At 37.3% G+C, this 16,637-nt stretch overlaps 1 protein-coding gene across 2 annotated transcripts in view; it reads right to left on the reverse strand.

Moving 5' to 3' along the window:
- LOC148168674 (uncharacterized) overlaps positions 1–16,637 on the reverse strand; it is an 82,103-nt gene that overhangs the window by 30,754 nt on the left and 34,712 nt on the right. Inside the window, exon 2 of one of the 2 annotated variants that reach the window (XM_088044569.1) lies at positions 7,288–7,311. The exons of the other annotated variant lie outside the window; for it this stretch is intronic. The gene's annotated coding sequence lies outside the window, so the exon portion shown is untranslated. The remainder of the gene's footprint in view (positions 1–7,287; positions 7,312–16,637) is intronic. 2 annotated transcript variants of the gene reach the window in all.

Raw genomic sequence — 16,637 nt, forward strand, 5'->3', positions numbered from 1 at the left:
TTCCTGAGCCGAGTTGGTGGTAGTCACGACAATCTGTCTTTCAAAATGCCAACTTTTGACTACAACCTCATTAGAATTTTTAATGTAAAACAACATCATCATGTTTAACGAAAAAGCACGGTGAAGACATCGTGCATGAATCTTCCCTAAACGGGCCGTTTCACGTTTCCACATCGAAAACCCTCGGTTCCGTCGTCCGGAAGAGTCCTTATTTTCCGGCGATCGGATTCGTGCGGCGGTAAACAAGCCGTAAGGGATCACGAAGGACAAGTGGCGGGCGGTGTCACGAGGCGTGGGTCGTCGTCGTGTGCCAGAACGTAGAACAAGTGTATCAACACGTAGTGCTGGCGCGTGCCACACAGACCAACCTAACCGATGTCTGCCCATTTCCGGCTGTGTGATCCCCACGGCGCCGTTTTCGAGCCGTCGGGACGTCACGCTCGTTCTCGCCACGGCGCGTCGCCAAAACACCACCGCCGCCGCCCCACTCGACACGCCATGGGACGCCGCCGACACGCCGGCCACAATTAACACTCTAGATAATACCCGAGGCGACGGCCGCACTCTGACACATCTGTACAATTCAGATATTCACGTATACATGTGATGCAATCAGGGGGCAAATTGATGCCAAAAGTCACAATAAGCGGCAATTTGGCACAATAAGCAAATTCAGGCCAACTGCGACAAAAGTAGGAGGGCCCCTGTGGTCAATACAACATTTTTTTCACTACTGAAAAACGGGATAAATAAATTGATTTATCATGGAAGCAAACATGTAAACAATTCATTATCAAATTAATTTGGGAATGCGCTCCATTCTTTTTACATCTATGATGGTATTTCCCTGCATACCTCAATATAATGAACTGTCGATTAAACTCGCTTTTAAATTAGAATCGTTTCATAATCACCAGAATTATGACAAATATGCACTCCCCTGCGATGCCGGCAACAATTACGTGTAATGGTGCATTGATTATTAAAATATATCTGTTGGGAGTGCCAACAATGAAAAAGCAATAAATCGAGAAAATATATCTTTGAAAAATCTCGTGTAAAACATATATGTCGCTTGTCAATAATTTGTTGTCACTTTCACATTGAACATAAATTATAACAGATTGTTTGCTTTTATTATAATATCCAGATAATGCAATTATTGGCATGAAGAATGCCGGATTAAAATCAAATGGATATGAAAGCGAGTGATTATGTTGTTAGTAATCTAAAAGGTCATATTTCACATTATGACACGGTAGGAATTACAGAGGGATTATGCTTTTCTATAAATATCAATATTGACAAATCCTGTGTTACAACTTGAACCCAATTCTAATTGTCAAAACTGTGGCAACGAAAAATAAATTACGAGTTTATTAAAATATCAAAAATGTTACGCACTTGTGTAAATCATCAGTGTCAAGTGCTAACTAAATTTTATACATTTATGGAAATTGTAGATAAAAATACAAGATAATGTTAGAATTACTTTATTTTAATGAAATAAGTAGAGTAAAGTTTTGTAATAAATTTTTATTTTGGGAGTGCTAAAAATCTACTTATTAGCAATGGTCATTGCCAGTACACAATATTTTTATGGCTTGTAATACGCATTGTGCCCTTTTAAGGGCACAGAGCCGGACGTTAAACATTTTCGTGAGGAACTGCTTGTTTTTCTAACACCAAGTCAAAAGTTGTCGCAATAAGATAAACCAAATAATGACTAAAATATGAGACAAATAAATTTGACGGTTCATGGAAGTTATTGTGGCCAATTTTTCAAATTGCATAATAGGTATCTACAATCATAACATGTTTTAATGCCGTCACATTTCAGCTATAAAAACGCCATAAAATAACCGAAAATATTCAAATTTTTTACATGGAAATGACAGCATTATCTAACTTTTGATCGCGTGTATAACTTCCAGAATTTTAATATCATTAAATAAAATAGTCCATAATTAGTCGGATAAATAATTTTTCGAATAAAACAGTTATTAACATAAATATGCATTTAGAAGGCATTCTTGGTAGATAACTGTTGATTATAAAAAGCTGGTGACAAACTTGATATTTTATGTTAAAAGTTGTAATGATATAATCAAGAACTACTTCAACACTACGCGATGTTTTTGTCTAAAAGTTGAGTCGTCCTGTAATGCAGGTCATAAATTCAGGTTTCAGGGTTCGAAGAGAATAGAAAAGCCCATTCAAAACCAGATATTGCACCCTTATAAGTGAGAGAGGGTCCCGGAGTCTGGACGGGGGCCTCTCAAACCACCTACCGGATAATTTATGCTGGTATTGTTTACATCTCCGAGACGTGATCAGTAACTTTGATAGATTAGAAACCCGTCGTTTGATTAAAATAAAAAATTCTTAAGCAAGTGATTGGTGACACACTAGACTTCCTTATTGGTAATTTTTTTTTGAGATCTCTTCTCCCTTTAGCGCAACTGGGAAATAATAGTCATCGCTTGCGCTAATTACAAAATTTAATGATGGCATGGCACGTGTATTAGTCGGCTTGTGTGGTCAGTTATCTACGCTTTGTGAGTAGTTGAGTGTCCCTTGTAGCCAATTGAAGATTATGTTTCCTTTTTCGTCAATAGCCCCCAACTTACCGAAAAAGGATAAGTGCCGCTAATTAAAAATTAAAACTAAAACAACACAACGTGTTTTTTCAAAGTTTCGCGAAAACTTCTTGTTATTATCGCATTATCTGCAGCCAGACCATTAAAGAGTTAAGTGCGTTTTCATTGTTTTGTAAAAAAAGACCTTTTTAAGCACATTATTAAACTCAAAGAGGATTATCTACCTCCACTTAGATACTTAGAAGTGTGCCTAGCTTGGTAAGTAACGAATTCGGAATTCGCGATTTCAGTCCACTGCCCTCAGTCTGGGATTGATGTAAAATACTATTCAAAGTGGTAGTTCATCATCCTGGAGAAATACGATACCAGTATACAGATCTGTCGTGAAAAAAGTGGAATCTGTCAAGCCGTGTGGGTATTAATGATTCCGTAATGAGTTAACAACTTTGTATAAAGATGGGGTAATTAAAAATTTAGAGGTGTTTAAAATGTGGTGTTGCCGATAAAAGCTCCCTTGTCTTGTCGTTGGTGGGGTTTTTAGTACTAGTTAAGAATCCGTAAAATGCTGAAGAAATGGTCCTCCAGCAGGAAGATCCATCGGTGTCCCGATGTCACCGTCCGTAATGGCCGTATTTGCGTACGGGCCGTTTCTCCCACTCCGTCCCGCGGAAACACAACACCAATGAAAACCATCTTTCCCTTCGCGTCCCTCTGGCTGTTTTCTCTTCATTTCGACATGGCGCGCGCAACATACCGAGCTATTACAGTAAGAAAACAGACATATAAAACTGAGAGCGGGTTAGGGGCTGAGGGACGTAAAAATCAATATCCCCGGGGCTGCTAAATCACGCTTATCAAGAGCACTTTCCCCCCGCAGTCGCGCGCCCGAGATCGACACCCCCGACACCGCCCCCGCCGCTGCCGCCTCCCTCCTCACTACAAAACATTCAATTTGAACGTCAAGTTAAAACGAAATGGATTTTGCAGCAGGCCGGGGAGAACGAGATTTAGATTTGAAATTTTGGGGGGGTTGGTCGGTGGCGGCCGGCCCGGACCGCGATCGCCCATGAAACCGCCTCCGAGGACGGAATCAATTAACAGGACCGTAAAGATGCCGTTAACCGGGCCGGATGCCACATTAAAAATCAATCCGTTGAATCGTTTCAGGAAGGGTTTCGCGGGGGCCCCGTGAGGGAAGATTTAACCCCCGAGTGCGACATTATAGAGTTAAAGTAATTTCTTCCCCTAATGGATATTTAATGTAGACACTGTAATGTCAATAACGAGACGAGGATATAAGAAGAGTGTAACAATAATGCAACAAAATTATAAAACAACCTTGTTTCATTCGATGGACTAAAAATAAAATTCTAATAAAAATCTAATAAAATGCCGCCGTCACGGACTCCGCCGCCGCCACGTCGATATACTTGATCATAGACGACGTGTACAAGATTTCAATGCATCCAGAGAACATTATTACATTATAAAATAAAAACTTAACGTAGTATATTATTAAAGAACCGGTCTGCTTGGAAAGTTGTTATTAAATGATTTAAAACACAATTGTTCTACTTACGAGAATGATGTCGTTACAGAAACATTATTAAACAACGTTCATAATAGAGCTCGATCAAATTTTTAATGGCCAATAACGTCGAAATTAGCCCTTGGAAATACTGGGAATGTGTCCCGTTTCAGACATCTTATTACGGAAAGAAGTGATGTAAAGAAAATAATATTTTTCCATCTCAAGCAAACTTGTTCGGAATACAAAGTGTGTATTATGGAGGGAAATAGACCGCCTCACCTGCCCCTCGCCGTATACACCACACCACTTATATTTCAATTTTCATACTTTATCACACGGCAGAAAAACAAGATATTTTATAAAATTTACACTCGTTGCCTTCTAGTTAGTCAAACTTGTGATTGACAATAATGATGATCGATGCCGAGCAAATTTCCAAAATCGAAAGATTGACTCAACTTGTGGCGGCAGCGGTCTCTTAGGAGCGATAGAAAGCAAGAACAAAGAGAGAACCGCGAAAAGGAGAAGAAAACTGAGAGATATATCATCATACGGAATAATGAAATTTCTTGGCAGAGAAAATAAGATAGACTGTTTAATATCTGAAGGTATGTAGAAGATTGAAAAATACATATAAGCCTGAAAAGACCGGAGAACTGGCAAGAAAATAGGAAAATACTGGAAAAGTTCTTGCACACGGGAAATAATGCAAAGTAAATAGAATAAGTTGTGAGCGCTTTAAATGGGGTTGGATTCCGGTTCGTTGAATACGTAAATCATTATTTATATTCCCGATGTTTGAACTTCAATTACAATTCCAGACCAACACAAATAATTATACTTTGTATGCGTTACCATACAAAGTTCTCGGTAATTGACCAATTATATCCGAATAAAATTTATAAATTACATTTTCTATATGCGACGCAAGCTGTCCGACACGAGCTTCGATTGGAACGAATACACGTTTTGTTCCGATTTAAAAGCCGTGACCGATCGGAAAAATCGCGCAATTTCTGCACGTCGTCTTGTACCTCTCCGTCATGGGCAATTTATAAATCTCTTCCTACAACTTTCTCCTGGTCTTGTTTAAGACCTAGCCGTCATTCAGGGCTTACAAAAAAATGACGAAGTACTCCATTTCTGCGAGTCAAAAAACTTAAACTTCCGCGCGGCACGCGATATTAAAATTTTACTGCTGGAAAAGTATTACAGTCAGACTATAATTAGCGGAGTTTGGCAGAAACGATATTTTAGTGTTATATTTATAGAGCTGAAAGTGCAGTTTCATGAATAATTCTTCCTGTCACTCAAGAGTTCCACAGCAATGTGGGAAGTGTAGTTAGATACCATCATTGCAACATTAAAACAAAATCAAACCATCTGGAAAATCTCTAGTAAAGTAGGACTTTTCACACTCCAACGAGCGTGAAAAGTGCGACTTGTCGTGTAAGAGGAAGAAAAATTGCATATAATTTAACGGAAAGCTCGGACAGGTCAACTTTAATATCCATACGATAAACTGGATCCAACACTCTAGAGAATTCTGGAAGAAATCCAATTGAATTTATATAAATATTTTATTCATGTTCCCAAGCGGTAATCCAACCATATAAATTATCTTACATGCTTGGATTCAAATCAGTTGTTATAAAAAAATTGCTTCAATTTGTGGTACGTGCCGGAAAATTGCTCCACTCGAAATTTTGTTACTAGAAACAATAAATCCTATTGAAATATATCCTCAAGGAGCGGCTAAATAAAAAAAGTTGCATCATAAAATTCTTGAAGCGCCGGTAACAATGATGAGAATGGAGCAACATTTTAGAAATACTAATTGAATCTTCATGACCGCTCAGAATCCAAAACCCCCCATCCATCGCCCCTTTTAGCTTTAATTAATTTATAAACCCTTTGCTCGGCACTTAATTTATTTTTAATCGCTTTCCGGATATTTTTCCTTAGCAAGTTTCCAAATGATTTATGTTATTTTTGTGTGCCAGCTTCAATAAATCGCCTTGTAAACTTACACCTAATTAAAATTTACTTCTTTAACGTTTTCCTGCTGAGAAAGTAAGCTGATGCGACAAGCCCGAAGCCGTGAATTTTGATAAATCTTCCCGGAAAATTTTATTCTGATACTTACCGTATCCATCTTTTATATTTTATTGGTACGATTGTTATTCTATTATCTGAGAATGGGACGTATAGGAAAAGCGTCCTCCGGATTTTTCGTCCTTGAAGATTTATAACGCGGACATGATGCTTGAAAGTTCCATAAACGAACACCCTATTTTACCCCTGTCGTGTTCAGTTAGACGCCTGGTATTGAAATATGTCTGTTTTTATGGCGACATGCATGATCCTTATGCAATTAAACGGCGATTATATGTGATGTTTCGCGCTCAGCATCAACCTTGTTGTATTGTCTCTACTATGTCGGTTATGGTGTATAAAATGCTAAGAATATGGGAATTAAATAAAGGGTAGTAAATATGTAAAAGGGGCATAAAAGTGGCTTTATGAGTCTACAAAGTTGAATGGTTATGGTGTCGTAATATAGGACATGTTACATGCATCTCTTCCTCGCGAATAAGAATTGAAGCACCTTATAGCTAGGTTTTCAAATAGCGGGCTTCGCGGTATATTGACACATAAAAAAGAAACAAAAACTAACACAAAACAAATACGCGGAAACGTTTTGAACGTGAAGCCAAGTTCAAATTTAAAACAACATTTTTTTAATCGTGAAAAACTCGCGTAAGGGATTCTGTCATATTCCTCGTTTTGGAACAATAAGGAAAAGAAAACAATCAAAAACAACATAATATTGTTGGAGTAAATGGTCAATTTAGCAAGTCGCAGTAATCTTATTTTATCGTTTCTCTTCATTTTTTTTCTTTTTGTTGCTCCCTTTTATTATATTCGGCAATAAATTTAGAAAGTACAATTCTCCCGTTGTAGGCAACGCATATAACCATAAATAAATAAAAAAGGACTCTTCGTTCCGGAGTAATATCTTCAAATTTAATCAAGTTTCAACTCGTGTACGGAATAAAGATTAGATTTGGTCCCTTGCAATTGGGTCTAATCGAATATTTCATTTTACAGACATCGGTGTTGACGACAATAAGAAGGCAATTATGGAGCACTCACCTATTTTCGAACGATTCAGGAAGCCTGCAAAAAAACACGAATTAAATTCATTGAAATGATAAAAATAAAGATTTATGCGTAATTAAAATTTGATAAATTTGATGCTGGTAGACGAAGAGGAAAGTAAAGGAGAAATAATGGTGTATTTTAAAACTTTTTTAATAAATCTCCTTGCGTAACTTTTCAACTTCTATTTTTGTTCCTTTCCATATGAATAACAACTTCTGTTATCTTACTTTGCAAAGTATTCAGATATTTTAATGAAACATTGCATTAAAATTTTCCTGAATAAAACGATCTCGTAACTTTATATAAAACAAACTTAATTACTTAGCTGCCTCATACGAAAGTTTTATCCCTCACGAGAATGATAATAATAAAAAATAATGAAAGAGAGAGGAAAAATTCGTTTTAGAAGAATGACCGATTTTTCATTGCGTACCCGCGGAGGAAACGTCAAGACCCGCAAAAAATTAACACAATAAATAACTCTTCGCCCCCGGACAGAAAGCATAAAACAAATCGTTTTAATTAAATTGACAAATTCGTTATTTGAAAAAATACAAACGATATTTCCACTCCCAATAGATGTTAGAAGTCTTAGTCGGATGTATTTTCTCTACTTGGGTTTAGGTTGTAAAAGCGAAAATGAATAACAAATACGACCTAATCCATTCTGGGAGTAATCCGGGGCCTTGATGAGAAATTTAACGAAGACATTATAATTAAGCATTAAAATTTAATTTAATGTCAAGTAGTAGTAAATCCATTTAGCCTCAATTTTGAAGCAATTAATAACGCAAAATATAAATCCAAATGAATCTATTTCGCGGTAATAAGCAATCATCTCAAATCCTCTTAGTCGGCAAATCCGAATCTATAGATATTGTATTATTGTCGACTTTGTTATGCAGGCTGTACTCCGGGTTTACGCTAGTGACGAAATGTAATATTGCTAGCCCCGGAAGAATCTGGATCGAACAGGTCACCCCTCGATTCCAGTTAGTTTTCCCTCCACTTTCTTATTCGTGACCACGTAATCATGTTTATCCGATAATTTCACTTGGTGCTGACGTGGATTTCAAACGGGTCGAAGTAGAAAATCGTGAACAATTTAGTACAAAATCTTCAGACTTCACTCAATAATTCAACGATTTAAGTTTCGTTAATTACATAAAAAAATGAAAGTAATTTAAAAATGTTAATTTGTTACTTTGTTGAAGAAAGTAATTGCACTATTACCGTTACGCAAGCCAACTTCACACTCTACTTCTTCTCAGTGAACAAAACATTTAAGGAACAAATTCGCTATTATTGTTTGATGTAACGCTCAATTAATTTAATAACTGCGATATTTAACAAGACTATTAAATGGGGTCTACGCCTTTTGTTCTTCTTCGGTTCAATCTTGTCCATTTTAAGACAATGTTGTGTAAACCGCAGGGAGAAGAATCACATCCGGAGGGCATTGACTGTAACCTTTATGTTATTGACGGGAAGTTTTATATTGTGTGGACAAAATGTATAAGATTGGAGGGATATTTTTTGTAGCTTGGCGATAGTATATCAAACAAAGTAGAACTTTAAATGCAACAAAGTAATAAATTAACTATTAAACTAGGCTTTGAAAATATCCAAAACAAGCCAATAAAAAAATTCGATTGAAATGTTGAAGAATACGAGTATTTCAAGGAAGATTTATACTCATATAAACGAGAGGGTAAACTTGATAAGATGTATGAAAAACTCGTCTATGCCATTCGAACGATCGCATTTCATGTTAGGAATGCTGAAAGAATGGTAAGTATTACGTGTTGAATCCCGTCAAAAAACTGAAAAATCTGTAATTTTTGCGAAATAAACATGTTTCTTTGAATAGTTGTTCGCCTTCTTGCTATTTAACGTCCTTCAGCGATCGATTTTTACTAGATGTGGTTGATTTGTTGTGTTTATTTTTGAAAATGGTGAATGGACAATTTGTCGTCGCGTTTTCCCGGTGATGTTGGTTCGAAATCCGTATCACGACCCGCCTAGTATTTGTCAACACTTTGAATCGTTTTCAGGCAGTGAATGAAACCCTTATCTTCCTTTTTTGTCGGTGTCCCGACGTTCAAAAGCGAGAGAAGCGTCGGAGGCAATGTTGGCGGCAATAAGGCACAGCGATGTTCGCCTAGTTCGGTACGGCGTGTAACGGGCGAAAATGGCAGGATAAGCCGGGAATCCCCTAGGTCAACGATCAGAGCAAGCCCTGACCCGAGACCCGACTTACTCACTGACCTTATTTCCTTGCTATCAGCACCACAAACGCCGAATGTCAAGGACGTGCAATCAACGTGGTCGTGGCCACGTGGTCGTCCACGTCACGCACACTTTTCCTGCAAGATGACTAACGTAATCGAGTAGTAACTCGTCATGAATCAGGTGGGACGCTGCAGGGGTCGATATTGAGTCCGCCTCTTTTAGAAGGGATTATTTTTAGAAGTTTTCGGACATCGTCCGTGTGGTAGAAGGGCAGATGAAGCGCGTCTAATATGCTCAACTCGGCGTAAGCACATGGGATGTTTCCTTTTGCCACGCATTAACCTTTGAGAGCTAAAAGGACCAATCAGCGCGGAAACAGCTTTCCAACATAAAATGAACTATGAAGTAGGTTCTTTGCCAAGCAAATATGATTACAAGCAGTCAATGGCTCAAACATTGTTTATTTCCGCTTTATGTGGCGTAAGCATGCTTGTTTGTAACACACAAAGGATTCATTCCTTAGAAAAAACAGCGGAAAAGCGACAAGAACTCAAATCACTGAAATTAAATTCGAAGATGCTTCACGTCACCTTCAACAGTATTCGAATCTAATGTAACAAAAGGATTTATAAAATATTCATTATCCTGCCAAAAGAGCACACAAATTACGAATTACGAACTCCATATCCTCCTTTTCTGTAAGTGTGTATCTCTTAAATATTTAACAATTCTGTCCAAATAAAAAAAATCTTAAAAGGGAATTGAAAAAGACTATTTATCTAAGAAAACCGAACTAATTTACATAAAGCGGCATTCCTTTTTCCATCAAGAATGGGAAAAATAACTTTAAGAGATCTTATTGTACCCGGAGATGTGACGTGTAATTTAATTACTTTACGCATGACTGAATTTGCCACAGAACTAAAACCATTAGAAGAGTCTCAGGGACAATCAACACAATTACAAATATGTATGCTAAATTGAGGATGTATTAGCAAAAAAAAGTACATACATTGGTATTCGTAGGTTGTTTGGTGTTTTTTGTGTTTATAAATTAAGGGATTATGGCATGCAAGAAGTGCACGAATGCCATAATCCCGAATTATAAACGAATTTCCATGCTGTTTTGTAGTCAATTAGCATTCTTCTATTCAGGAAGAAAATCGATTCGATGGGACGAAATTAATTCCAGAAAAACCGCGTTTTCTCATTTTCCGTCAGTGGATTCAAAATGAGAGCAAAACAACGTTAAATTCTGTATTGGATCCTAATTCTACAAAATTGAACGCAAAGACCAAAACTCCTAATATGCATTCCAAAACTTGAATTAAGAGGATGCATTTCAGGAAGATTGTATCTTATACTGCACAAGAAATTCATTTTAGAAAGCTCTCCCCATCCGCATCTTTACCACAACAGCTTTCGGAGCTTTTTCAGCAGCTTCAGTCTAGCTTGGTAGAAAGAGAAAAACTGGTCTCATAGACTTTGAATTCTGTGGATCATTAAATTGAAGTGAACTGTAGAAATAGACATGTAAAATATGGATGTGACATTTATTTGTTGAGCAAATAAAATCGCTAATGAAAGCCTTCCATTCCGGGATATATTTTAATGAAATTATGTTAATTAAGCCCAGCGCATATTATTTCATTGTACAAGAATAACAAGGCGTGTTCCCAGCGTATTCCTCGTGTTTGGTTTAAATTAAAGTGAGTTCTTGTCGGTGGCAGTAAAAACTTAATAAAAACCCATGATCGCAACGTAAATATACAAAATTATAAATTGCGATAGACGGGGGTGTGATAGAGGCGAGTCCCGGTACGGGCCGCAGGAGCGGCCCGGGGGATGCGGCCGCCACCCCCGTCGCGAGCCCGAGGTCCATCGAACATCTCCGAGGAACAACCGTTGCCTCCGCCGAGGGGCCGCATCGATCCTTGTGGGGCGGCGTTGCCGCTCAGCGGCGCATTCCGCGACAAGCGGCCGTGTGGCAACGCCGTCTGCAAACATTGATTCTTTCCATTATAAATAGTACGCAAAAAATGCGTTCCTATATATCATCTCCCCCAGACATGCTTTGTGGCCCGGAAATTTCATTTTATAACTTTTATAACGACGGCGCTTAATAATTTCATTTCCCATACACAATCGCGCCCAACATAACCACAGACTAACACACGGACATGTTCTACACGACAAGGTTTTCGTGTGGTGGTGATGCTGCACTAATTAAATTTTTTAGATGCCTCGACATACGTCCACGATTAAACCATTAATTTTCGGAAAGCAAGGAAATCGAATGCTGGTGAGGCGGTTCGGCCGAATTATAAATCCATACGCTGCCTCGGGTCTCTTCAATTAACGGATTTTAATTAGGGAGAAAGAAAGACAATGGGGTGGTAACGAGATTCATCAGCGGTGAATATAACTTGACACACGTTCAAGGTGATTACAATAACGCCTAAGAATGTCCTTGTTGGAAAATCTATTAAGCGACCAGTAAGACCAACGACAACCAAACATTTAACAATGCTCGTTCATCATTAGCTTTTCAAACTTACAAAAAACAATACTATTGTGTAGAAGATTTAGTTACTTCATGTGCTATAATATCTCAACCTCAACCGGTTCAGCTTCACCTCTAAAATACCGATATAAAAAGGTTAAACCAGTTTGTTTCTCTGCTTCTTCCCTACTTTTGCCAAGTAATAAATACTGCCAAGTTACGGTTAAACAAATGAGATGGATGAACAAGCTAAAGAAGTCACTTTTATGTTTCATTACACCCGAAGTCATCCCTAATGTTTCCCTTTTTTTAGAGACTAAAAATGATTATCAAGAAAATATCAGCAGAGTTCATCTCAACTCATGAATTTCGAAATTCTTCATTTCCACTCTAGTACATTTTACTCCAGTTATGTTTTATGGAACAACAAAATCGTCAATTTGGAGGCGATGTTTTGCGATGATGTCACAATAAAATTAGAAAATTTAATCCAACGCTAATTTCCTTTAAAATAATGAGCTCGTTACTCTCTTGGCACAAGTCTGTACTTCCCTGCTGTGATTAAAAAGTGTTTAGGTTTTTTGTAAACCTCGTCCAGACTTTCGAGTTTCAAAATCACACGTCAAGTTTTAAAAATCCATTTATACAAAGAATCGTCATCTCGTTATTTCGCAATCCATCGTCGTAACTACGTAGTAACCACATGTACTGTATTACCTCCAATGCGTATTTATGAAAGGATTAAACTGTAAACAAGACAAAGAACTCCATAATTTAGGTTGGTAAGAACCGGTCGTTTTATCTGACAATAAACAGATGCTCTAACCCTCTTTAAGATTTATTCCAGAGTTAATTACTTATCCGTCAATATTCCGTTCACGATTCAATTTTATAATTACAACTTTACTCATCGAGTGGAGACTCTGACAGCTCATAAAATTACATGAATGATGTTAATATAACATGATAGTCCCATTATTAAGAGCTCCTAAATCTTTTAATATTATTAATTACAAGCAACGTTATCAACAAAATGAAAGTCTCAACAGCTTTTACTGGCCTGTCTGAAATGTATAAGAATGGATTTTATTCGTAGCATCCGCTTGAGTTTAATTTGATTTTGTACCTAATTTGGCTCCTTTTTCCCGTTTGATTGTGGGACAGAGTAGCACAGTTTTGTTATGTAACTAATAATAACATCTCGCCTGAAAATTGCTTCTAAAATGTAAGATGAATTATGCATACAACCTGTCAAAGTGAGATCAATTCCCCGGAGTTTAAAGCAAAATATAACTGGAAATGCCAAAGGAGGCTTGGATTTTGAAATCTGCTAGTGCGGGAGTTGACTACAGGGCCACCAATCGTTTTCAATCCGCATAGATACAAAAATGTTAGTAAATATATTCAATTAATTCTGTCTTGTTTACTTCAAGCTTGCCGTGTAAAATCCCATTTACGAATTGCCAATGCAGCCAGGAACTCTTGAAAGTTGCGCAATCAATATTTGAAATTACCTATAGCTGCAGCTTAAAACTTGCATTTTCCTGTGTTCCATGCAAAGTTTAAACACCCTCTTTTCCATCTTTAAACAAAATAAGACAGACAAAAGACACGAACTGGCAATCGCTTAAAAGCACCTGAGAGTTGCAGTGTCAAAAAGTACATAGTCGAGAGTTCGGCGTGAATTCTCCCTTTGGGACGAACGTGGCTGTTAAATTTCACGTCACCTCAAGGATTCACTCCGGGAGTCTGATAAAAAATCATCGAAATAATCAAATCCGACGCAAGATACGTTTAATATTCAATACGCGAAAAAGGATAACGTAATTTTTATGAAGACGTCATAAAGCGAAGTGATTCGGGCGTGAGGAGGCGACGAACAGCTGTCTGGGATTCCGGGAGCAGCCGGTGGCGTCAAGGGCACCACCTGTTCGTGCGGAACCGAACGGGACGCCGCCGCCTGACCTCAGGATGCGGCAGCGTCGGGACGCAATACCTGTCGACCGCAAACGAACCCTTGGGAGTACTTAAATAATTAACGCCATCTGTAGTTAGTCATGAAAGCTGTCCAAAGCTCAGTACATATCCCTGCTAATCTTTATTTCCATTTGATTAGAAGTGTTTTGGCACAGGCTCTCCTAGTCTGCGAAGATAGCCTCGTTTGGGAGATTGGAAGCAGAGTTTGATTTGGTAATGTTTCCAAATTGGGGTCTTTAAGAGCCAACAGAGGCTACATTTGTGATGGCGGATCTTAGAGTGATGTACATGCAAAAAAGCCAGGGCCCAGTCAATATCAAACTGTACATGCGCCGGGGGGTTGAAAAAGAAGCAATTTCATGTAAAAAGAAGAGGAAACGAATGGAAATTTTATTCGAAATAAAGTTGAGGGGGTCGGGTGGTGGGTTGTCGGAGCGGGGGTATTAAAACTCGGGAGGCTTTCGTTTATGAATGTTAATAATTTACTTTGCATACTCTCAAAGTTTCTTTGTATAATGTGCAATAATCGCAAGCAAACAAGGAATATTATGAAATTAATTAAAGATGAGCACGGTGCTGTGCTTCTGCATTTGATATTTTACTAATTAACTGATGGAACTGCTCCATAGGATATATAATTGAGTACTGAGTGAGTTTTTATATCCAATTACATTCATTGTCCTCGTTAACGTTCATTAAACGATCGACGATTACTCATAGTTACATTTTAAAACAAATTCACTTGCGCAAAAATCACGTTTGTGCCATGTAACTTTTACGGATGCGGATCATTCACCCGAATAAAAGCTTAACGAACACAACTGAATTCGTTTATATTGGAAATTTTTGTTTATAAATCTGTTGACTTTTACGTCCAATCGTTACCGTTCATAAAGACAAATGAACATGGGTTTTGTTCGCTTTGATCCACAAGATTTATTACAGAACCTTGATATCAGTTTTCTAGACATTTTTTAACAAGTGACGAAAACTAAGCGATGTAGCAAAAAATCTTACTTGGATGTTATATCGGTTAGTAGCACCGTCTTTCATCAATAAATTATAATTGTTTATCGAAATATCAATCAAATGTAAATACGTACAACACAAAAAATTAATTGCGATTTCTCCATTGGGAAATTCAATAACTGTTAACATCTTTTAATGACAAATATTTTATAATATGGATGGATATGGATATAACAGGTGTTTAATTAAAATTATGGCAGGTGTAAATCTTCAGTGATTCAGGGAAAAGAATGGTAATTTTGTTTCTTACTTTCATAACTGTGGAATTATTTGTTAACTCGCAAATTGAAAACGCGCTCTGCAATGCAACGTGTGTATTAAAACCGATTTTTAGAACGTACTCGTGGTGAATACAAAGTTCAAAAACCATGTTCATGTTACTAGAAAATTCATTATAACAACACTCAGAGTACAAAGAGCCACAAATTTTTTACTAAATTCAATTTCCAAAGCCAAATATGTCCAAAAATGTATGTGTAGTGCCTACATAAACTTTTATGCACAGGTAAAGTTAAATTAAAAAGTCAAAAATCAAATTGAAAATTTGAATCAATGTTTTTAATATAATAAATAATCTTTAATAAAGATTTAAGAAATAGAAGTATGTATTGTGTAACGGTGAAATATTTTTATGGACCCAGATGTGGATCTTGAATCAATCAATAACCGATTCTATTCATCAGACACTTGAGGCTTTTAAAAACAAAACTAGCAAAGTGTATCAAACAGCTGTGCTTTGGCGTGCATAACAATAATCAGGATAAACGTAGCGACTCCACCAAGTCAGTAGAAAATAGCAGAATCTCGTCTGCTAAAATGCAATGTAATAACAAACAAAGAAAGTCATTAAAACTCAGAGCAGTTGTTAGTTTCCCCATAATATACAATAGTTTATCGTATTCAGTTATATTTAAAATTTAGTAGTCTCTAAATAGTTCCCTAATTAAGAAACACGGTAGCTTATATCAATATTCTGTCGGGAAAACAAGCTCTTGGATTGGTCTTCGTGTTCCAATTAATTCGTAATTCAATAATCCGATGCAAAGGGAGTCCGTAATAACAGAAACGACGTGGATCTGTGACAACGCTGTTAAATATCGGTCCTGATCTAACAGGCGAACTGGTTTTTGAGACAATCGAGATAGAGTCAAATTTATAGCCACACCGAACCGGACTGAATGCCAGAAATGGCTAAAACACGTGTACTTACATAGATAACGCCTAATGAACCAATCCGCGCAAAAAAACAATAAAAGCCATCACATTGTGTTTAGGAAAAACAGTGGAAGACTGTTAATAAGCCCTTTGTTGGACTGTCTAACCGAGAATAAAATATAAGTAGTGACATGTTGAGTTTAAATTTAATTTAGAAATGTAACTAAACTAACTCCGAAAAACAAGCTTCGAAGCATTCCCAATTAAAAATTCAAACACGACTTATAATTAGAGTTACATCACTCCGAAACGGACAAGAGAAACAGAAAAAAGCATAATTACGAACCAGGTTTTCATTCAACTTATGTTTTAACATTAGAGAGGGGTGTGGTTTAGGGTGAACAAACTTTTCTATCGACCTGCTTGAGGCTTTTAAGAAGAAACA

The sequence above is a fragment of the Gnatocerus cornutus genome, chromosome 9, assembly GCF_029298725.1.
Source record: "Gnatocerus cornutus isolate USDA-ARS CGAHR chromosome 9, icGnaCorn1.1, whole genome shotgun sequence".
In the NCBI taxonomy this organism is placed as follows: domain Eukaryota; kingdom Metazoa; phylum Arthropoda; class Insecta; order Coleoptera; family Tenebrionidae; genus Gnatocerus; species Gnatocerus cornutus.